The 25126-nt window shown below is 39.0% G+C and overlaps 1 protein-coding gene across 1 annotated transcript in view; it reads left to right on the forward strand.

Moving 5' to 3' along the window:
• The window catches only part of SCFD2 (sec1 family domain containing 2), a 527816-nt gene that overhangs the window by 101616 nt on the left and 401074 nt on the right, over positions 1-25126 (forward strand). The gene's annotated exons all lie outside the window — the stretch shown is intronic.

Raw genomic sequence — 25126 nt, forward strand, 5'->3', positions numbered from 1 at the left:
AGCAAGCTAACACAAAAACAGAAAACCAAACACTGCATGTTCTCAGTCGTAAGTGGGAATTGAACAATTAAGACACATGGACACAGGGAGGGGAACATCACACACTGGGGCCTGTCAGAGGGTGGGAGGCTGGGGGAGGGATAGCATTAGGAGAAATACTAATGTAGATGATGGGTTGATGGGTGCAGCAAACCACCATGGCATGTGTATACCTATGTAACAAACCTGCACATTCTGCACATGTACCCCAAAACTCAAAATATAATTTTTTTTAAAGAGTGAGCATTCCTGCCATATACCAGATTTTAGGGAAAAAACTTTCAGTTGTTTGCCATTGATTATGATGTTAGCACTGAATTTTTCATGAGTGGTCTTTGTTAGGTTGGAGGAACTTTCTGTACGTAAACCATTAAGAGGTTTTATCAAGAAAGAATGTTGAACTTTAGCAAATGCTTTTTCTGCATCATTTGAGATGATCATGAGGTTTTTATCTTTCATTCTGTTATTGTGATACATTATAGTATATGATTAGCATATGTCATTTTATTTTATTTTATTTTAACATCCGGGGTACATTTGCAGGAATGCAGGTTTGTTACATAGGTAAACTTGTGCGTGGTGGTTTGCTGCACGTATCAACCTATCACTTAGGTATTATGCCCACACCATGCATTAGCTATTTTTCCTGATGTTCTTTCTCCCCCTGCTTCCCCTCTCACAACTGGCCCCAGTGTGTGTTGTTCCTCTTGCTGCATCCATGTGTTCTCATTGTTCTGCTCCCACTGATAAGTGAGAACATGCAGTGTTTGGTTTTCTGCTCCTGCATTAGATTGCTGAGGATGATGTCTTCCAGCTCCATCCATGTCCCTGCAAAAGACATGATCTCATTCCTTTTTATGGCTGCATAATATTCCATGGTGTGTATGTATTACATTTTATTTTTTTTTGAATTGATAAATTTATATATATATATTCTTATTTTCTATTTTGCTTTAAGTTCTGGGATACATGTGCAGAACGTGCAGGTTTGTTACATAGGTATACATGTGCCATGGTGGTTTACTCCACCTATCAACTTGTCTTCTAGGTTTTAAGCCCCACATGCATTATGTATTTGTCCTAACACTCTCCCTCCTCTTGCCCTCCACCCCCTGACAGGCCCCAGTGTATGATGTTCCCCATCACATTTTCTTTATCCAGTCTATCATTGATGGACATTTGGTTGATTCCATGTCTTTGCTATTGTGAATAGTGCTGCAATGAACATACACGTGCATGCATCTTTATAATAGAATGATTTATATTCCTTTGGGTATATACCCAGTAATGTGATTGCTGGGACAAATGGTATTTCTGGTTCTAGGTCTTTGAGGAATTGCCACACTGTCTTCCACAATGGTTGAACTAATTTACACTCCCACCAAGAGTGTAAAAGTATTCCTTTTTCTCTGCAGCCTCACCAACATCTGTTGTTTCTTGACTTTTTAATAATTGCCATTCTACTGGCATGAGATTGTATCTCATTGTGGTTTTGATTTGCATTTCTCTAATAATCAGTGATGATGAGCTTTTTTTCATTTTGTTGGCTGCATGTATGTCTTCTTTTGAGAAATGTCTGTTCATGTATTTTGCCCACTTTTTAATGTGGTTGTTTGTTTTTTTCTTGTAAATTTGTTTAATTTCCTTGTAGACTCTGTATATTAGACCTTTGCCAGATAGATAGATTGCAAAAATTTTTTCTCATTCTGTAGATTGTTTGCTCTAATGATAGTTACTTTTGTTGTGTAGAAGCTCTTTAGTTTAATTAGATTCCATTTGTCTATTTTTGCTTTTGTTGCAATTGCTTTTGATATTTTCGTCATGAAATCTTTGCCCATGCCTATGTGCTGAATGGTATTGCCTACATTTTCTTCTAGGGTTTTTATAGTTTTGGGTTTTACATTTAAGTCTTTAATTCATTTTGAGTTAATTTTTGTATAAGGTATAAGGAAGGGGTCCGGTTTCAGTTTTCTGCATATGGCTGGCCAGTTTTCCCAGCACCATTTGTTAAATAGGGAATCCTTTCCCCATTGCTTGTTTTTGTCAGGTTTGTCAAACATCAGCTGGTTGTAGATGTGTGGTCTTATTTCTGAGTTATCTATTCTTTTCTACTGGTCTGTGTGTCTGTTTTGGTACCAGTACCATGCTGTTTTGGTTACTGTAGCCTCGTAGTATAGTTTGAAGTTGGGTAGCATGATGCCTCCGGCTTTGTTCTTTTTGCTTAAGATTGTCTTGGCTATATGGGCTCTTTTTTGGTTCTGTATGAATTTTAAAATAGTTTTTTATTCTAATTCTGTGAAGAATGTCAGTCGTAGTTTAATGGGAATAGCATTGAATCTATAGATTACTTTGGGCAGTATGGACATTTTCATGATATTGATTCTTCCTCTCCATGAGCATGGAATGTTTTTCCATTTGCTTGTGTCCTCTGATTTCCTTGAGCAGTGGTTTGTAGTTCTCCTTGAAGAGGTCCTTCACTTCCCTTGTTAGCTGTATTTCTAGTTATTTTATTCTCTTTGCAGCAATTGTGAATGGGAGTTCATTTATGGTTTGGCTTTCTGCTTGTCTGTTGTTGGTGTAAAGGAATGCTTGTGATTTTTGATTTGCATATGTTAAGGTAGCCTTACATGCCAGGGATAAATTTCACTTTTTCATGATGTATAATCTTTATGATGTATTGTTAAGTTTGTTTGCTAATATTTTATTGAGGATTTTTACATCAATGTGTATCAGAAATATTGACCTGCAGTTCTCTTTTCTTGCAGTGTCTTTGTCTAGTTTAGATATCAAGGAGATACTGGCCTTATAAAATACATTGGGAAGTATTCCCTTTAGCTCTAATTTTTTTGTGTGGGCTTAAGAGGTAATGGTAATAATTCTTCCTTGACTCATAGAATTCAGCCATGAAGCCGTCTGGTTCTGGGCTTTTCTTTGTTGGAAGGTTTTAAATTTTGTTTCAATCTCTTTATTTGTTATTGGTCTGTTCAAACTTTCAATTGCTTATTCAATTTTACTATGTTACATTTCTTAAGAAATTTATCAGTTTCCTCTGGGTTATCCACATTGTTGGCATAAAATTGTTCATAATAGTACCTTATGATTCCTTTAGTTTCTGAAGTGTCTGTAGTAATGTCTCTACTTTTATTTCTGATTTTATTTATTATTGTCTTCTCTTTTTTCTGAGTTAATCTAGCCAGGCATTTGTCAACTTTATTTATTTTTCCATCTTTTTTAAAATTATTTTTTCTATGGTTTTTCTCTTCTGTATTTATTTGTATTCTGGTCTTTATTATTTCCTTCTTTTTTTTTTTTTTGAGACGGAGTCTCGCTCTGTCGCCCAGGCTGGAGTGCAGTGGCGCAATCTCGGCTCACTGCAAGCTCCGCCTCCTGGGTTCACGCCATTCTCCTGCCTCAGCCTCTCTGAGTAGCTGGGACTACAGGTGCCCGCCACCACGCCCGGCTAATTTTTTTGTATTTTTAGTAGAGACGGGGTTTCACCGTGGTCTCGATCTCCTGACCTCGTGATCTGCCCGCCTCGGCCTCCCAAGGTGCTGGGATTACAAGCGTGAGCCACTTGGATTTAGTTTGATAACTAGTTACTTGAGGTGTAATGTTAGGCTATTTATTTGGGATCTTCTTTTTAATATAGGTATTTATTGCTATAAAGTCTCCTCTTAGAACTGCTATTGCTTCACCTATAGGGTAAGATATATTTTGTTTCCATTGTTGTTTGTCTCAAGATATTTTTAAATTTTTCTTTTGATTTCTTTCTTGACCCATGTTTGTTCAGGAGCATGTTGTGTGATTTTCATGTATTTTTGATTTTTTTGCACTATTTCTCATATTACTGATTTCTGGTTTCTCACCACTGTGGTTAGAAACAATACTTGATATGACTGTGATCTTAAATTTGTTAAGACCTACACTGTGGCCTCACATATAGTGTATCTTGGAGAATGTTTTATGTTTGCTATAGAATATTATTCTGTTGCTGTTAGATGGAAAGTTCTATATAAATCTGTTAGGTCCATTTGATCTAAAGAGTGGTTCAAGTCCAGTATTTCCTTATTAATTTTTGATGTGGTTGACTTACCCATTGTTCAAACGGGGGTAGTGAACTCTTATTATTGTATTGCTATCTATTTATTCTTCATGACTGTTAATATTTGTTTCATATATTAGGTGTTCCAATGTTGGATGCATATATATTTACAATTGTTATGTCCTCTTGATGTTATGACCTCTTTAACATTAAATATTAACCTTTGTCTCTTGTAACAGTTTTTGACTTGAAGTCTATTTTATCTAAGTATAGCTACCCCTGCTTTTTGTGTTGTTGTTGTTACTTTTTACAGGAAATGTCTTCTTCCTTCCCTTTGCTTTCAGCCTAAGTGTGTCCTTAAAGCTAAAATGGGTCTTTTGTGGGCAGCATAGAGTTTGATCTTGTTGTTGTTGTTGTTTTCCATTCAGCCACTCTATATCTTCTGATTGGTGACTTTAATCCATTTATATTTAAGTTTATTATTGATAGGCAAGTGTTTACTATTGCCATTTTGGTAATTGTTTTCTGGTTATTTTTTACATCATTTTTTCCTCTCTTCTTCTCTTATTATTTACTTCTGTGATTTAGTAGTTTTCTTCAGTACTAAGCTTTGATTCCTTTTCTTTTTCTCATTTGTGTATCTGCCATAGTTTTCTGCTCTGTGGTTATCTTTTATCTTCAGGCTTACACAAAACACCTTGTTGTCATAATAGACCATTTTTTGTTGTTGTTGTTTTATTTTATTTTATTATTATTATACTTTAAGTTTTAGGGTACATGTGCACAGTGTGCAGGTTTGTTACATATGTATACATGTGCCATGTTGGTGTGCTGCACCCATTAACTCGTCATTTAGCATTAGGTATATCTCCTAATGATATCCCTCCCCCATCCCCCCACCCGACAACAGTCCCCGGAGTGTGATGTTCCCCTTCCTGTGTCCATGTGTTCTCATTTTTCAATTCCCACCTATGAGTGAGAACATGCGGTGTTTGGTTTTTTGTCCTTGCAATAGTTTGCTGAGAATGATGGTTTCCAGTTTCATCCATGTCCCTACAAAGGACATGAACTCATCATTTTTTATGGCTGCATAGTACTCCATGGTGTATACGTGCCACATTTTCTTAATCCAGTATATCATTGTTGGAGATTTGGGTTGGTTCCAAGTCTTTGCTATTGTGAATAGTGCCGCAGTAAACATACGTATGCATGTGTCTTTATAGCAGCATGATTTGTAATACTTTGGGTATATACCCAGTAATGGAATAGCTGAGTCAAATGGTATTTCTAGTTCTAGATCCCTGAGGAATTGCCACACTGACTTCCACAATGGTTGAACTAGTTTCCAGTCCCACCAACAGTGTAAAAGTGTTCCTATTTCTCCACATCCTGTCCAGCACCTGTTGTTTCCTGACTTTTTAATGATGGCCATTCTAACTGGTGTGAGATGGTATCTCACTGTGGTTTTGATTTGCATTTCTCTGATGGCCAGTGATGATGAGCATTTTTCCATGTGTTTTTTGGCTGCATAAATGTCTTCTTTTGAGAAGTGTCTGTTCATATCCTTTGCCCACTTTTTGGTGGGGTTGTTTGTTTTTTTCTTGTAAATTTGTTTGAGTTCATTGTAGATTCTGGATATTAGCCCTTTGTCAGATGAGTAGGTTGCGAAAATTTTCTCCCATTTTGTAGGTTGCCTGTTCACTCTGATGGTAGTTTCTTTTGCTGTGCAGAAGCTCTTTAGTTTAATTAGATCCCATTTGTCAATTTTGGCTTTTGTTGCCATTGCTTTTGGTGTTTTAGACATGAAGTCCTTGCCCATGCCTATGTCCTGAATGGTATTGCCTAGGTTTTCCTCCAGGGTTTTTATGGTTTTAGGTCTAACATGTAAGTCTTTAATCCATCTTGAATTAATTTTTGTATAAGGTGTAAGGAAGGGATCCAGTTTCAGCTTTGTACATATGGCTAGCCAGTTTTCCCAGCACCATTTATTAAATAGGGAATCCTTACCCCATTGCTTGTTTTTGTCAGGTTTGTCAAAGATCAGATGGTTGTAGATATGCAGCATTATTTCTGAGGGCTCTGTTCTGTTCCATTGATCTATATCTCTGTTTTGGTACCAGTACCATGCTGTTTTGGTTACTGTAGCCTTGTAGTATAGTTTGAAGTCAGGTAGCGTGATGCCTCCAGCTTTGTTCTTTTGGCTTAGGATTGACTTGGTGATGTGGGCTCTTTTTTGGTTCCATATGAACTTTAAAGTAGTTTTTTCCAATTCTGTGAAGAAAGTCATTGGTAGCTTGATGGGGGTGGCATTGAATCTATAAATTATCTTGGGCAGTATGGCCATTTTCATGATATTGATTCTCCCTACCCACGAGCATGGAATGTTCTTCCATTTGTGTCCTCTTTTATTTCGCTGAGCAGTGGTTTGTAGTTCTCCTTGAAGAGTTCCTTCACATTCCTTGTAAGTTGGATTCCTAGGTATTTTATTCTCTTTGAAGCAATTGTGAATGGGAATTCACTCATGATTTGGCTCTCTGTTTGTCTGTTATTGGTGTATAAGAATGCTTGTGATTTTTGTACATTGATTTTGTATTCTGAGACTTTGCTGAATTTGCTTATCAGCTTAAGGAGATTTTGGGCCGAGGTGATTGGGTTTTCTAGATATACAATCATGTCATCTGCAAACAGGGACAATTTGACTTCCTCTTTTCCTGATTGAATACCCTTTATTTGCTTCTCCTGCCTAATTGTCCTGGCCAGAACTTCCAACACTATTTTGAATAGGAGTGGTGAGAGAGGGCATCCCTGTCTTGTGCCAGTTTTCAAAGGGAATGCTTCCAGTTTTTGTCCATTCACTATGATACTGGCTGTGGGTTTGTCATCGATAGCTCTTATTATTTTGAGAAACGTCCCATCAGTACCTAATTTATTGAGAGTTTTTAGCGTGAAGCCTTGTTGAATTTTTTAAAGGCCTTTTCTGCATCTATTGAGATAATCATGTGGTTTTTGTCTTTGGTTCTGTTCATATGCTGGATTACATTTACTGATTTGTGTATGTTGAACCAGCCTTGCATCCCAGGGATGAAGCCCACTTGATCATGGTGGATAAACTTCTTGATGTGCTGCTGGATTTGGTTTGCCAGTATTTTATTGAGGATTTTTGCATCAATGTTCATCAGGGATATTGGTCTAAAATTCTCTGTTTTTGTTGTGTCTCCACCAGGCTTTGGTATCAGGATGATGCTGGCCTCCTAAAATGAGTTAGGAAGGATTCCCTCTTTTTCTATTGATTGGAATAGTTTCAGAAGGAATGGTTTCAGCTCCTCCTTGTACCTCTGGTAGAATTCAGCTGAGAATCCATCTGGTCCTGGACTTTTTTTGTTTGGTAAGCTATTGATTATTTCCACAATTTCAGAGCCTGTTATTGGTCTATTCAGAGATTCAATTTCTTCCTGGTTTAGTCTTGGGACAGTGTATGTGTCGAGGAATTTATCCATTTCTTCTAGATTTTCTAGTTTATTTGTGTAGAGGTGTTTGTAGTATTCTCTGATGGTAGTTTGTATTTCTGTGGGATCGGTGGTGATATCCCCTTTATCATTTTTTATTGCATCTATTTGATTCTTCTCTCTTTTCTTCTTTATTAGTCTTGCTATCGGTCTATCAATTTTGTTGATCTTTTCAAAAAACCAGCTCCTGGATTCATTAATTTTTGAAGGGTTTTTTGTGTCTCTATTTCCTTCAGTTCTGCTCTGATTTTAGTTATTTCTAGCCTTCTGCTAGCTGTTGAATGTGTTTGCTCTTGCTTTTCTAGTTCTTTTAATTATGATGTTAGCTTGTCAATTTTGGATCTTTTCTGCTTTCTCCTGTGGGCATTTAGTGCTATAAATTTCCCTCTACACACTTCTTTGAATGTGTCCCAGAGATTCTGGTATGTTGTGTCTTTGTTCTTGTTGGTTTCAAAGAACATGTTTATTTCTGCCTTCATTTCGTTATGTACCCAGTAGTCATTCAGGAGCAGGTTGTTCAGTTTCCATGAAGTTGAGTGGTTTTGAGTGAGTTTCTTAATCCTGAGTTCTAGTTTGATTGCACTGTGGTCTGAGAGACAGTTTGTTATAATTTCTGTTCTTTTACATTTGCTGAGGAGAGGTTTACTTCCAACTATGTGGTCAATTTTGGAATAGGTGTGGTGTGGTGCTGAAAAAAATGTATATTCTGTTGATTTGGGGTGGAGAGTTCTGTAGATGTCTATTAGGTCTGCTTGGTGCAGAGCTGAGTTCAATTCCTGGGTATCCTTGTTAACTTACTGTCTCGTTGATCTGTCTAATGTTGACAGTGAGGTGTTAAAGTCTCCCATTATTATTGTGTGGGAGTCTAAGTCTCTTTTTAGGTCACTAAGGTTTGGCTTTATGTATCTGGGTGCTCCTGTATTGGGTGCATATATAGTTAGGATAGTTAGTTCTTCTTGTTGAATTGATCCCTTTACCATTATGTAATGGCCTTCTTTGTCTCTTTTTATCTTTGTTGGCTTAAAGTCTGTTTTATCCAAGGCAAGGATTGCAACGCCTGCCTTTTTTTGTTTTCCATTTGCTTGGTAGATTTTCCACCATCCCTTATTTTGAGCCTGTTTGTATCTCTGCACGTGAGATGGGTTTCCTGAATACAGCACACTAATGGGTCTTGAGTCTTCATCCAATTTACCAGTCTGTGCCTTGCAATTGGAGCATTTAGCCTATTTACATTTAAGGTTAGTATTGTTATTTGTGAATTTGATCCTGTCTTTATGACGTTAGCTAGTTATTTTGCTCCTTAGTTGATGCGGTTTCTTCCTTGCCTTGATGGTCTTTTCACTTTGGCGTGTTTTTGCAGTGGCTGTTACCGGTTGTTCCTTTCCATGTTCAGTGCTTCCTTCAGAAGCTCTTGTAGGGCAGGCCTGGTGGTGACAAAATCTCTCAGCATTTGCTTGTCTGTAAAGTATTTTATTTCTCCTTCACTTATGAAGCTTAGTTTGGGTGGATATGAAATTCTGCGTTGAAAATTCTTTTAAGAATGTTGAATATTGGCCCCCACTCTCTTCTTGCTTGTAGAGTTTCTGCTGAGAGATCCACTGTTAGTCTGATGGGCTTCCCTTTGTGGGTAACCTGACCTTTCTCTCTGGCTGCCTTGAACATTTTTTCCCTCATTTCAACTTTGGTGAATCTGACAATTATGTGTCTTGGAGTTGCTCTTCTCGAGGAGTATCTTTGTGGCGTTCTCTGTATCCTGAATGTGAATGTTGGCCTGCCTTGCTAGATTGGGGAAATTCTCCTGGATAATATCCTGCAGAGTGTTTTCCAACTTGGTTCCATTCTCCCTGTCATTTTCAGGTACACCAATCAGATGTAGATTTGGTCTTTTCACATAGTCTCATATTTCTTGGAGGCTTTGTTCATTTCTTTTTATACTTTTTTCTCTAAACTTCCCTTCTCACTTCTTTTCATTCATTTCATCTTCCATCGCTGATACCCTTTCTTCCAGTTGATTGCGTTGGCTCCTGAGGCTTCTGCATTCTTCACTTAGTTCTCGAGCCTTGGCTTTCAGCTCCATCAGCTCCTTTAAGGTCTTCTCTGCTTTTGTTATTCTAGTTATCCATTTGTCTAATGTTTTTTCAGAGTTTTTAACTTCTTTGCCATTGTTTTGAATTTCCTCCTGTAGCTCCGAGTAGTTTGATCGTCTGAAGCTTTCTTCTCTCAACTCGTGAAAGTCATTCTCCGTCCAAGTTTGTTTCATTGCTGGTGAGGATCTGCGTTCCTTTGGAGTAGGAGAGGCTCTCTGCTTTTTAGAGTTTCCAGTTTTTCTGCTCTATTTTTTCCCCATCTTTGTGGTTTTATCTACTTTTGGTCTTTGATGTACAGAAGGGTTTTTGGTGTAGATGTCCTTTCTGTTTGTTAGTTTTCCTTCTAACAGACAGGACCCTCAACTGCAGGTCTGTTGGAGTTTTCTAAAGGTCCACTCCGGACCCTGTTTGCCTGGGTATCAGCAGCAGTGGCTGCAGAACAGCGGTGGCTATAGATCAGTGGATCTTGGTGAACTGCAAATGCTGCTGCCTGATTGTTCCTCTGGAAGTTTTGTCTCAGATGAGTACCTGGCCGTGTGAGGTGTCAGTCTGCCCCTACTGGAGAATGCCTCCCAGTTAGGCTGCTCAGGGGTCAGGGACCCACTTGAGGAGGCAGTCTGCCTGTTCTCAGATCTCCAGCTGCGTGCTGGGAGAATCACTACTCTCTTCAAAGCTGTCAGACAAGGACATTTAAGTCTGCAGAGGGTACTGCTGTCTTTTTGTTTGTCTGCGCCCTGCCCCCAGAGGTGGAGTCTACAGAGGCATGCAGGCCTCCTTGAGCTGTGTTGGGCTCCACCTAGTTGTAGCTTCCAGGCTGCTTTGTTTACCTACTCAAGCCTGAGCAATGGCGGTCGCCCCTCCACCAGCCTCGCTGCCACCTTGCAGTTTGATCTCAGACTGCTGTGCTAGCAATGAGTGAGGCTCCATGGTTTTAGGACCCTCCAAGCCAGGTGCCAGATATAATCTCCTGGTTTGCTGTTTTTTAAGCCCGTTGGAAAACTGCAGTATTAGGGTGGGAGTGACCCGATTTTCCAGGTGCCGTCTGTCACCCCTTTCTTTGACTAGGAAAGGGAACTCCCTGACCCCTTGTGCTTCCCGAGTGAGACGATGCCTCGCCCTGCTTCAGCTCGCATATGGTGTGCTGCACCCACTGTCCTGCACCCACTGTCTGGCACTGCCTGTTGAGATGAACCCGGTGCCTCAGATGGAAATGCAGAAATCACCCATCTTCTGCGTCGCTCACTCTGGGAGCTGTAGACCAGAGCTGTTCCTATTCAGCCGTCTTGGCTCCATGTTTGTTTGTTTTTGAGACTGAGTTTTGCTTTTGTTGCCCAGGCTGGAGTGCAATGGTGCCATCTCGGCTGACTGCAGCCTCTGTCTCCCAGGTTCAAGCTATTCTCCTGCCTCAGCCTCCCGAGTAGCTGGGATTAGAGGTGCCTGCTACCATGCCCGGCTAAGTTTTTGTATTTTTAGTAGACATGGGGTTTCACCATGTTGGTCAGGCTGGTCTCAAACTTCTGACCTCAGGGGATCCACCTGCCTCGGCCTCCCAAAATGCTGGGATTACAGCCATGAGCCACCACACCCATTAGTTTTAACTTGATAACAGTTTAACTTTGGTCACATAAAAGTAGTCTGGACTTTTACTCCCTACCCCCCACAGTTTATATTTTTGATGTCAAAATTTGCATCTTTTAATATTGTGTATTTCTTAACAAGTTGGTGTAACTATTTTTATTTTTGAATATTTTGACTTTTAACTTTGATAGTAGAAATTTGAAATATTTACACACCACCATTATAGTAATGGTGTATTCTGAATCTGAATTATTTACCTCTACCAGTGAGTTTTATACTTTGATATGTTTTTATGAGAGTAATTTTCCTTTCATTTCCAGTTGAAGAACTTTCCTAAGCATTTCTTGTGAGGCTGGTTTAGTAATGATGAATTCCCTCAGCTTTTGCTTATCTGGGCAGAATATTATTTCTCCTTCATTCCTGAAGGAAAGCTTTTCTGGGTGTAGTATTCTTTGCTAACGGTTTTGTTTTGTTTTGTTTTTCATTTTTTTCCTTTCAGCACTTTGAATATATCATCCCATTATCTCCTTGCCTGCAAGGTTTCTGTTTAGAAATTTGCTGGTAATCTGATGGGGATTCCCTTGTATGTCACTTGATTCTTTTCTTTTGCTGCTTTTACAATTGTTTTTGTTTTTGTAGTGTGCCTTGTTTAGGTCCTCTTTAGATTGAACCTTTCTGGGGACTTGATAGTTTCATGGATGTAGATGTCCATATCTTTCCTAAGACTTGAGAAGTTTTCAGTAATTATTTCATCAAATAAGCTTCTATGCTTTTCTCCATTCCTTTTCCTTCTGGAATTACCATAATGAGAATATCTATATCGTTAATGCTACTCTCTAAGTCCCAAAGGCTTTCTAAACTCTTTTTCAATATTTTTTCTTTTGTTTCCTCTGACTGATTTATTTCAAAAGAACTGTCTTCAAGTTCACAGATTCTTTCTTCTGCTTGATCTGGTCTGCTGTTTGAAACTCTCAATTATTTCTTTAACATTTTTATAGTTCATTATTATTATTTTAGAGACAGGGTCTTGCTGTGTTGCCCAGGCTGGCCTTGAACTCCTGGGCTCAAGCAATCCTCTGCCTTGGCCTCCCAAAGTGATGGGATTACAGGCATGACCTACCTTGCCCAGCCCAAGTATATTTTTTAATTCACTGAATTCTGCAGCTCCAAGATTTCTGTTTGTTCCTTTTTTATGATTTTTATCTCTTTGTTGAATTTCTAATTCAGATCATGAATTATTTTCTGGTTTAATTCAATTGTCTATTTGTATTCTCTTTTATCTTGCTAAGTCTCTTTAAGATTATTATTTTCAATTTCTTTTTAGGCAATTCATAAATTTCCATTTTTTTGGAGTCAATTATTGGAGAACAATTGTGTTCCTTTGGTGCTATCATGTTTACTTGCTTTTTAAATGTTTTTGTGTCCCTATGGTGATGTCTGTGTATCTGGTAGAATGGTTGTCTCTTCCCAATTTATAGAGTGGCTTTTGTAGGGAAAGACTTTCACCTGCAGGTGAATTTTAGGGTGTTACTTGTGCAGGGTGCATTGACTCTGGTTCTGGGTAGGTACAGACTCTCTGTGTAGCTTCTTCAATTGTGATCAATGTCAGTGATGATTATAGGTGTCTCAGTGGCCTAGGCTGCAGGACTTTTTGGCAGCAGTGGTGGCACTGTAGGTTAGGGTTCCCAGTGGTAAGGGTAGGGTTTTTCTGTTCTCTTTTTCCCCACAGTTGGGAGACTTAGCTGAGCATATCCTTCTTGGTGCCAGGGCTGACATGGTCCACAGGCAGTGATAGTGGCCCTGTGTTCTAGGGCACAGGTCATTGGAGTGGCTATAGAGCTGGGGTTTAGAACTCAGTGTTTTGCTGAACTACTGTGACACCTGTGATGTGGGCACAGGTTCACTAACTGAAGCACAGGTAGATGAAACTCTCCCACAAAGTTGGGGACTGTGAGTCTGAGGCACTCCCCAGTAGCTTAGACCCGGGGACAGGTTTATGTCTGTGACTCTGCTCCTAGGGGTCAGGGCACAGAGCTGGCATGGCACCAGGGGAGAAGAGGTGTTCTAGAAGGTCAGGCCCTGGGGAGCAGAGCACAGCTGAAATTTGGATTCCAGAGCCAACAGGGCACAGTAACTTCCCAGGCACTAGGAGAGAGGATGCCACGTAGTTGTGACTCTGGACTCTGGGATGCTGGGACATGGTAGTGACATCGGCTCTGTGAGGCCAGGTGCAGTAGCACCAAGGGCCCAGGAATGGGGGTACACAACTGTAGCTGTGTTTCAGGGTGCAGGGAGCAGGGCAACAATGACTCAACTTCCCAGAGAGGCAGGGTACCTCAACAGCTCAGACTCCAAAGGGCTAGTCCACATCCAGGGAGGCAGGGTGCCATGACTGGCCCAGAGTGGGGTGCCACAGCTCAGCCAAAGCTCTGTTTCCCTTGGAACAGGGTACCACATTATTTCAGGTGCCTGTGGGCATAGCTGCTCTGCTGGGCCAGGGCCTTGGTTTCCTTTATCAACTAGGGAGCATAGGGTATATAGCTGCTCTGCTGTGCAGGAGCTCCAGGTCCTTGGGGAGTGAGGTACTGGGAGATGATGCAGCTCTACTGGGACCAGGTTCTAGGTCCCAGAGGCTGGGCTGCTGGGGGGCCCTGTGGTTTCTCTGAAGTCTGGATTCAGGTCCTTGGGGGTTAGAACATATACCTACTGTTCTGGGCTAGGGCTTTGTGTCCCTGAGGAGCTGGGTGCTGCATCAGCTTAGGCACCAGGGTGCATGGCTGCTCCACTAGGCTGAAGCTCAGATTTCTGGGGTTCAAGGGACCAGATTGGCTCAGGTGCCAGGAGTGCAAGTATTCCCCTGGGCTAAGCTCTTAGTAGCCTGGGAATGGGGCACCACACAGCAGCAGCTGGGATCCAGGAGATGGAGTGCCCCTTAGGGAGCTTTACCGCAGTGGAGTGCAAGCTTCAGTGGTTTGGCTAGGGAATGGTCTGCTTCTGTGTACATGAATGTGGGTGCAATGATGGCAGAGCCTCAGGGATGATGGGATGCAGTGGCTACTCTTCCCCCAGAGAAGGATACACTCTAGCAGAGGCTCTAGTTTTAAGATGGTGCTATGCAAAGCAGCTTGGGCCACGGGGTTGTGGGGAGGTGGTGGGTGGTGGGACAGAATGTGGGTTCCTTTTCTGAAGTAGTACAGCCATGTGAGCTCCAGGCAGCTCCCTAACTGGCTCATGACCTGTGAGGACTGCAATGTTCTCTGGTAGCAAAGATTGCAGATATCTGCAGTGGTGATGGGGGCTGCTGGAGGCCTCCAGCTTACCCTTTCCCCTCGAGGAGAAGTCCATTCTGGTTCTGAGCAGATCCTGACTAGGGGAATGGGAAGGTGTTTCTTTATGTGCCATCCTCTGAGTTTTTGTGCCCCACATGGTTACCACCACTCCCTTGCTGTACTGTACTTCAGTGCTCTCCTTTAGTCATTCTGCTTGAAATTTAGTTGTTTTTTATTGTTTTGGTTCTTTTTTGTTGGGGAGATGAACATGAGGCAACTCTAGTCAGCCATCTTTCTTATCAGTCTTCTTAAATTTTCTCAATATAAGGGATCCTCAACATGATAATATGGCTATCAGTTTTTAAATCCCGAGAGAATGATATGGGGAGAAGGCCCAAGACTGTAGGTGGAAATTTATTTAGAGGCGCCCTTAAGAGCAGAAATTCCTTTCCAAGTCAGAGCGGATCCACCAAGAAAATGGTTTCCCTGGCAGCCTGGTAATTTGCCCCTGGATAGCAGAGGTAATCTACCTATTATCTGCCATGCTATCTGCTGAGTTTATAAATGTTGAGGCAGTGTTTAAGTTAGCCTCAAGAAGGCTGCATTTCCAAAGAAAGCTAAACCATAAATGTTTCTGATGGTTTTATGTTTCACTGTTTTGTATAACTTCGGAGAGAGCTGTTTATTTTCTGTTCGTGACTCCGGATCCTGCAGCAGTTATACTTTACTCCATGGTAGCCTTGAAATAGATCTTTCAGCAGATTTCTGAATTTTAAACCCATTTGAATTGATTCATGTAATTGAAGTGCTCTTTTCACATTAGTTTCTTGTTCTACCTTTGTAATGCTGTAGAGCTAAAAAAATTGTGTAACAAGAAACCTATACTACTTAAAGGATGTCCCAGAAAACCCTTAGTATTTATGGTGCTATAAAAATGGACATCAATTCCCAGCTGGGCTTTATCCAACTTTCACTATACGGTTGGCTGTATGTATGGTCCTCCAAATCCCTGTGGGAGAAGATTTATAATTTCATCCCTCTTCCCCCTTTAATAAATTGTTTCAGTATCTAATAGTCTTTATGAGCAGGATATTTTTTTCTTATGGCTGACTTAAATATGCATGTTAACCATATTTCTTTCTCGTTTAAACTCCATTGAGGTAAGAAGTAGGCAGTTATTATCTCTCTTCTTTTTCTTTATCTGTTGAACGCATTGTACAAATAGTGATAGTAATAAAGTCAAATTTCCCAGAGAAAAATACACATCTGTCCATTCTACATGAGACATATTATTTTATGTCAGAACCTAGACAATATTTCAAAAGTTATACTAGCACAAGCTTATGGAAAATTCAAATGACAACATATAAAATAAAAAAATGAATGTACACTTCCTGTCTTCCCTGACCCCACCATCCTGTTCTTCAAAGTAACCTTTTTTCTTAAATTGTTTTCTTGCCTTTCCAACTTTTTTCTGTATAATAAGGTAAGAAAGTAAGTAGATAAACAAATAAGCAATAAGAAAAATGAAGGTGCATATTAATAGTATGGTAATGTGGCAATGTGGTTTCTGTTGTGATTTTTTTTTTTACTCATTAGACTTTTGGCTACCCAGCGTAAAATACCATGAAAGAAACTTACCAATCATACATTACATTATGCAAGTAATGCTTCATTACATGCATTTTTTTTTTTTGAGATGGAGTCTTGCTCTGCCGCCCAGGCTGGAGTGCAGTGGCATGATCTCGGCTCACTGCAAGCTCCACCTTCCGGGTTCATGCCATTCTCCTGCCTCAGCCTCCCGAGTAGCTGGGACTACAGGCGCCTGCCACCATGCCCGGCTAATTTTTTTGTATTTTTAGTAGAGACGGGGTTTCACCGTGTTAGCCAGGATGGTCTCGATCTCCTGACCTCGTGGTCTGCCCGCCTTGGCCTCCCAAAGTGCTGGGATTACAGGCATGAGCCACTGCGCCTGGCCTACATGCATATTTTAAAATTACGTTAAGTTATGGTAAAGCAAATGTAACTGGCCAACATGGTGAAACCCTGTCTCTACTAAAAGAAAAAAAAATACAAAAATTAACCAGGTGTGGTCATGGGCGCCTGTAATCCCAGCTTCTCGGGAGGCTGAGCCATGAGAATCACTTGAACCTGGGAGGCAGAGGTTGCAGTGAGCTGAGATTGCACCATTGCACTCCAGCCTGGATTACACACTGAGACTCTGCCTTAAAAACAGAAAACAAAAAACAAATGTAAAACATGTGAGGATATTGGTACAACCATGGAAAACTGACAATATCAAGTAAAACTAGTATTCACCCATCCAATAGTTCCAAACCTGTGTATATATCCAATAGAAACAAATGATTGTGTCCACTGAAAGGCATGTCTTAGAATGCTCATAGCATCAGTATTTATGATGGCCCCAGACGATAAAACCTAAATATGTTTTAACAGTACAATTGATAAAGAAACTGTTATGGTCATATAGAGCAGTAAAACAAGAAACAACAAAAAATGAGATTTTGGAACAAAAGAAGCCAGACAAGAAAAAATACATAGACAAAAAATGATCTGTTGTGTTTCCCTTTAGGAGGAGACTATCAACTGGGTAAGTATACAAGGGAGTCTTCTAAAGTGCTTGACATATTTTATACCTTGCTCTGGTTGGTGAGTAATGGATATATACATATGTAAAAATTATTTGAACCGTATGCTTAAGATTCATGTGCTTTATGTAGGTTATACTCCTCACTATCTGCCTCTATTATCCCTGAGGCTTCTGAGACTGGAGTTGCTCATGGGCAGGTAACTCCTTCTGTGCTCAGAGCCTTTTCACATATTCCAAGCAAAGCCTCTTATCGAGGTGGGAGTTGATTTTTATTGTTTGCTTTCCTCCATAAATTAGTACTCATCCATCGCTCTTTCACCGTCTAGAAATTTATACTTCATTAAATTTAAAAAACCACACATGATGACAGTTTTACTATATTAAAAAAAGAGTTCAATTATTGCTGAATTTACTTGAATATTATCATTTCTGTTGTTTTTTTTATTTCCTGGTATAGCTAAGTACAGTTATGTCTTTTAGCTGGAAATTTTGTTCAGCTGAAATTCTATTATGTATAGATACATAAAATCTTTTTTATTTGGGTATGGGGTTGCTTTTTAGGCTAATAAAAATGTTTTGAAATTATACCACACTGATGGTTGTACAACTCTGTGAATATACCAAAAACCACTGAACTGTATACTTTAAGGGGGGAATTTTATAGTTTGTAAGTTATATGTCAATAAAGCTGTTTTAAAAAGGGCCCTCGGATATTAAAGATATCATTGTGAAAATAAAATATTTAGCCAAAAACTTCAGTCAATAGTTTAAAGATAAATCAAGAAAATCTCCTAAAATGTAGGAACAAAGGAGAGAGAAGAGAATATAGAAAGAAGTGTAGAAGATCAGAGAAAAGACAAACATACGGAAGCAATCTAGAAGGCCCATGAACTATTAGTAGTTTCAAAAGACAGAGAGCAATTAGCATGAAAGAATATGAAACTTTCCCAAAAGACAGAAGAAAACTGTATTCAAATTAAATAGGCTTACCGAGAAGCAAGTAGAAAGAAGTAACCTCATAACAAACCTGCACCTCTACCCCTGAACCTAAAATAAAAGTTTGAAAAAGCTCTAAATTAGACACAATCACTGTGAATCTTCAGATTACAGGAGAATAGAATTGTTACACAGTTTATGATGTTGTAAACACTATTTATTGATTTTGAACTTTTAGAATCAAACTACAGAAAAAGCACAAAATACTTTAGTAAAACCATAATTTACTATGATTATGGAATAAAATAGAAATGCTATCAATCTTGACCAGGTAAAAATATGAATACTGATGACTTTAAAAGACAAAAGAGGGAAAGAAGAAATAAAGAGAAGGGCAAGGGACTTAATATCCTCTACTAAGAACATGGACAGCTATAAGATATTGCTTAGTTGCAGAACAAAAAAGAAAGCTAAAATATATAATGTAAGTTCCAGAGATAACCAACAGGTGAGGGGAAAAGGTGTTGAAATCTTTTGTCTGCTTATAGACTATTTCGGTGATCTTCTTGAGTGCATTTCTACCCCTTTTTATTACTTTTTATCATTCTGATGCATCTCCTGAGGAGGCAATATAAACACATGTGCTCAGGGTAGCCTCTTGAGTCTTTTGCACATTATTTACAAAACTCATAGGCCATCTGGCATACTCAAGATTCTGTTTCTCTTTTGTCGACTGTTGAATTAACATTTGAGGATTTCTTTCATGGTGCTGTCTACTAATCAACAGTTTAATCTTAGTAAAGTTGCCACCCCCGTGTATATATCAGTTGTGGGTATTTTTTCTGCTATGATATATATGCATTTCTGAAAAACTTGGGTTTTGCATCACATACTAGGAATCAGGGCTCATGGTATCAGCAGGAGCCCATTCAAAAATCTATGCAACCTTGTAATTGGAGCACTTACAAAAACATTAAAACTCTTGATAAAAATATTAGCACAGTTAAAAAGACATGCTAAATTTCTATAAATCAATGTTACAGCATACATAGAATTTTATGTGAGCAAAAGAGTTTACAGTAGCTCATTGGAAGGTATAAGAGGAGTTGAGGTTGTTTAGTTAGGAAGTCAAGAGCAAAATGCAACGGAGATCAGGTCGAATCAAACAGGAAGCACTTCCAAAACAGGGGCACACGGCCAGCAGAGCCAAGAGGAAAAGCAAGGATGAATGGGCGCTTCGTAGGGTACTCAATTCCTCTCGTAGCTTGATGTGTTCAGTTGTGCTCATTTACTTTGTGTTTAGCTGCTGTCTGTGGTAGCACAAAATGTTAAAATAATGGGGAAAAAATCTCAAATGAACAGATGTGACTTTTGAATAATATTGACATAATTCCTGTTTGCCAGTTGTATATGAACTAATAAACCAGAGTTTTAGCAGAATATATTATATTTAAATATTCTAATATAAATTGCCTTTATTATATTAGAAAATGATTGAAAAGGAGAAAAATGAAATGCTGACATTAGATTTCTAAGAATGCAAGTCTTAAAACATATATGTCTGTTTATTCAAATTCTACACACTGGATTTTCATTCATCTTTGCAGAATTGAATGAATAAAAAACATTCAATGACAATATGACTGTTTCTTATATCAAGGGTTTTACAATTTTTTGTTTGCTAAATATGCCATTCTAGACAAAATTTCTTTCTTTCTTTTTTTTTCAGACAGAGTTTCCCTCTGTTGCCCAGGCTGGAGTGCAATGGGGCAATCTCAGCTCACTGCAACCTCTGTCTCCTGGGCACAGGCAATTCTCATGCCTCAGCCTCCTTAGTAGCTAGGATTACAGGCATATGATACTATGCCTGGCTAATTTTTGTACTTTCAGTAGAGATGGGGTTTCGCCGTGTTGGCCAGGCTTGTCTCAAACTCCTGGCCTCAAGTGATCTGCGTGCCTGAGCCTCCCAAAGTGCTGGGATTACAGGCGTGAGCCACCATGCCTGGCCTCTAGACAAAATTTCTTATGATGGTTGCTCTTTCCCATCATAACAGTTTTGCCATTAAATCAAATCTGACAGAACGATTATGATAGAATAGTCTTTAAAAGTGCCAATAAAGAATTATACATGTGTAAATATTTTAAGTATATTTTACCAGCCAGAAAACAGATTGAGAAAGCTATAATTTGTCAAGTATATGCAGTAATTGGAAGAATAATTTCTGATGTGGTTAGGCTTTGTGTCCTCACCCAAATCTCATGTTGAATTGTAATCCCCATAATCCCCAGGGAGAGACCAGGTGGAGGTAATTGTATCATGGGGGCAGTTTCCCCGATGCTGTACGGGTGATAGTGAGTTCTCACAAGATATGATGGTTTTATAAGGGGCTGTTGCCTCTTTACTACTCACTTTTCTCTCTACTCCCACCTTGTGAAGATGGACATGTTTGCTTCCCCTTCTGCCATGATTGTAAGTTTGCTGAGCCCTCCTCAGTCATGCAGAACTGTGAGGCCATTAAACCTCTTTCCTTTATAAATTGCCCAGTCTCGGGTATTTCTTTATATAACTGTGAGAATGGACTAATACAGCTGCATAATGCATTGGAATTTAGTTGAATTCAATATCATAAGAATCACAAACAATACTGACATAATATTAAATCCTTTTGTTTTCTAAATCTGTAACCTTTTACCCAAGAGATAAATTTATATTTTAATAACAGTTTTGAAAATGTATAGAATTGATGTTTGATGAAGTTTTGTGTTTTTCTCTTAGCTAAATTGAAACCAGAAGCCTGTTTCTCTTTCTTAAAAGTGAAATAAGGGCCAGGTATGGTGGCTCACACCTGTAATCCCAGTACTTTGGGAGGTGGGAGGATTGCTTGAGGCCAGGAGTTTGATACCAACCTGGGCAACATAACAAGACCTTGTCTCTACAAGGAAAAAAAAAAAAGAAGAAAGAAAAATAAAGCCTAACTGAAAATCACATTTTAAAAAGTTGCTATGTATTTATGCAGTCTTAATATGAAATAACCTTTGTTTTATGGCTTTTAAAATGTGCTGTAAAGCCTGGTGGGTTGACATTTTTAAATAACCATGTAAATCTGTCTGTCAAGGGTTTTGTTTGTTTGCTTGTTTTTGTAAGGTGAAGTATGAATAAATGTTCTGTCCATTACTTTTTCAACACTTGTCTAGTTGCTTGCTGTTTTAGTTTATATAAACTAAAAATTTTACTTCAGTGGTTAGTCTTACTGCAGCATTTTTGATAGTCAATTAGTTGATTTCCATTTGTGTTCGGTAAGGTTATGGTTAAATTTAAAAATTTTTAAAATGTCACTGGCCTTTTTTTTTTTAGAGCATCTGTGTGAATTACTTTTTTACTTAAATTCCAGTTAGCCTCTTAGGGATTTTTAGGAAAAAAAAATCTGCTTTCATGATTTATACATAGCGAAGGATTAGTGGCATGAGTGTGTAAAAAAGGACATACAAAGGGGAATAGAACAGAGTAGAAAAGGTGAATAACTACTGAATCTGCAAGGAACACAAGGTAGTGTGGTGTTGATATTTTGTTAGGAGATATACCCATTTGTTCCTTTAGATCATATGCCTTATATGAGAAGGTGACGTTACATAAATATGGTAGCTGAGTCTGGGTCTCAGCTAGGAAATGCTGATTGGATAAAAATTTTGACTTTTTTTTTTGAGATGGAGTCTTACTGTGTTGCCCAGGCTGGAATGCAGTGGTGCAATCTCGGCTCACTGCAACCTCCACCTTCTGGGTTCAAGTGATTCTCCTGCCTCAGCCTCCTGAGTAGCTGGGACTACAGGCGCCCACCACCACGCCCGGCTAATTTTTGAATTTTTAGTAGAGACAGGGTTTCGCCATGTTGGTCAGGCTGGTCTCCAACTCTGGACCTCAGGTGATCCACTCACCTCGGCCTCCAAAAGTGCTGGGATAACAGGCGTGAGTCACTGCGCCTGGCGAGGATATTTTTTTTTTTTTTGAGATGGAGTCTGGTTCTGTCCCTGGGCTAGAGTGCAGTGGCCGGATCTCGGCTCACTGCAAGCTCCGCCTCCTGGGTTCACGCCATTCTCCTGCCTCAGCCACCGGAACAGCTGGGACTACAGGCGCCCGCCACCAAGCCCGACTAATTTTTTTGTATTTTTAGTAGGGACGGGGTTTCACCGTGTTAGCCAGGATGGTGTCTATCTCCTGACCTCGTGATCTGCCCGCTTCGGCCTCTCAAAGTGCTGGGATTACAGGCGTGAGCCACCGCGCCGAGCCTGGACTGTGTTTTTAAATCAAAGACACTTTTATCTTTAAAATGAACATACGGTTATTACAATAGAAATCTGAGCATATCCTCTGATGGCTTCCTCTGGTGATTCCCATTTCCTGGAGTCTCTCTAAAACATAGTTATAGAAGAAATGAATTGTATATATTTTGAATCTATTTAATTCCTCTTCTTTCAGTTGAGGAGATGGGGTTGGAGAGGTAGGCAGTTTTCGTATCATGTAGAGCCTTTCACATCTTCAAGATACTTTGTATTTTTCTTTGGCAGTACTTATCACTATCATGATTAAGTAATTATTTGTATGATCATTAAATGAATGTTTGTCTTGATAGACTAAGTTCTATGTGTTTAGGAGCCACACTGCCATCACCTGCAGTACAGTGTTTATATGAATAAGTGGAGCTCATGGCAATATTAAGTTTTGAAACCATTTTGTGTGAAAATTTGTTCTTACATATTTAATATAATAGGTGTCAGAGAATATCATTTCTGAAAAATGTTAATGATTTGCACAAAAGGTCCCCATCCCTTTAGATAGAATGACACGTAAGAGGCTGAATTAGGAGATCATCAAGGAGTTGTTTTCTTTATTTGTTGGCTACAAGCATAAGGATTTTTGTCTGGATTTGTTCACAGGTTTATTCCTAGAAACAGGAATAGTGCCTGTTACAGAAATATATGTTGAATCAATAAAAGTGAATGACACTCACAACTCAGTAATAAGAAAACAAACAACCTAACTGAAAAATGAGCAAAAGATTTGACCAGACACGTCACCAAAACAGATATAGGATGGCAAAAGACACACATGAAAAGGTGGTTAACATCATTAGTGATTAGGAAAATGAAATTTTAAACCACAATGACATACTGCTATACATCTGTTAGAATGGCTAAAATAAAAATAGCTGACAAAACCAAGTGTTGATGAAGTTGTAAGGCAACTAGAACTCTCATATGTTGCTGGTGGTACAGCCCACTTTGGAAATCAGTTTGCCAATTTCTTATAAAATTAAACATGTGCTTAAACTAAATACTGCATGTTCTCACTTATAAGTGGGAGCTAAATGATGGGAACACATGGACACTAAGGGGGAACAGCTGATATTGGAGCTTACTTGAGGGTGGAGGGTAGGAGGAAGGAGAGGATCAGAAAAAATAACTATTGGGTACTAGGTATAGTACCTGGGTGACAAAACATTATGTACCACAAATCCCCATGACACGAGTTTACCTATATAACGAACCAGTACATGTACCTCTGAACCTAAAATAAAAATTAAAAAAAAAATAACTAAATGGAACTATAAATGTATATGTGGGTCAGTACCAAGAAGTTTTTTTCACAAACCCCTAAGTGTCTTATTTCCACTCAAGTCTTTTAAACTTGTTTTATGTTGCTGAGTAGCAGAGGTCTTTTATTTTCCACTTTTTAATGTGCCTAAAAAGCACGAACCCTGCGTTTCAATGGACTGTATTGTGTGCTTTTTTGCTATAAAACTTTTTCATCAAACACAACTACATTGTTCAATTTTGTTGTAAACTTAACATAAGATGCACTGTTGATATGCTTTCTGATATGTTTGATAAGAGTGATAAAATAAAGCTTAAAAATTAAAAAAAATTAAAAGTAAGCATATACTTAACATCTGACCTAGAAACCTGCTCCTAGAAATTTGCCTAAAGGAAAATGAAACGTATGTATACACACACATACACACAGAAAGACCTATACACAGATGTTTGTGAAGGCTTTATTCATAATTTCTGAAAAATTGAAAGCAACCCAAATACTCATTAACTAGTGAATAGATAAATAAATGGCTAAATAAACTATGATACATCCACACAATGAAATATCACTCAGCAAGAAAAAAGAGCAAACTACTAATACAAGCAGCAACGTGGATGAATCTCAAATACATTATGGTTCAGTGAAAGAAGCCAGACTCAAATGGCTACATACTATGTGATTCCATTTATATGACACTCTAGAAAGACAAAACTGTGAGATGGAAATCAGATAAACACAGATAAGGGTTTGTAAACCAACAGGGCTGGAATTGGGGAAAGTGAATGGACTACCAAGAAGGGGAGCTGTTTGGAATGATGGGAATGTTCTGTATTTTGACTGTGACAGTGCTTATCCAACCATATCCATTTGTCAAAATTCATAGAACTGTACACTAGAAAAGGCTGAATTTTACTGCATGTAGAAAATACCTTAATAAACCTGATAAAGAAACAAAGTATTAATGAGGTTTTTTTCTATGAGTACTTGAGCAAGCAAATTGTTAGCTTGCTGCTTTGAGAATCAGGAACAAACCCATGCTTTACCAAGGGACCAAAGAAACTCATGAGACTCACCCTCCTACTTATTCCCACTGTTCTTTTTCTTTAAATGCTTGCCCTGATAAACTGGTAATGAAGAACTTAAACATTCTTAATCTCTTCAAAAAAATTAGTGAAAAGATAGAAAGATATGTTGTAGGCTTTTGAGTTTCATGTGACAAGGTCTTTACTTTTAGCAAAAACCATTTATTAAGTGATATCTGCCATTTAGCACTGGGTAAGACATTACTTTCTTAGCATGTCAGGCAGGGCTAATAGATGCAGCACAAGCCTCGTTTGCTACCTCAAGGAGTTGCCATGAGAATCAGTAAAGGGTGTGTTTGTGTAAGCACTGTGTAAATTGCTAAATAAATGCAGGTGGTTTTATTGCAAAATATTTAAAAACCTAGATATAACAAGCAACTAAACTT

The sequence above is a fragment of the Nomascus leucogenys genome, chromosome 9 (genome assembly GCF_006542625.1).
Source record: "Nomascus leucogenys isolate Asia chromosome 9, Asia_NLE_v1, whole genome shotgun sequence".
Taxonomy (NCBI): domain Eukaryota; kingdom Metazoa; phylum Chordata; class Mammalia; order Primates; family Hylobatidae; genus Nomascus; species Nomascus leucogenys.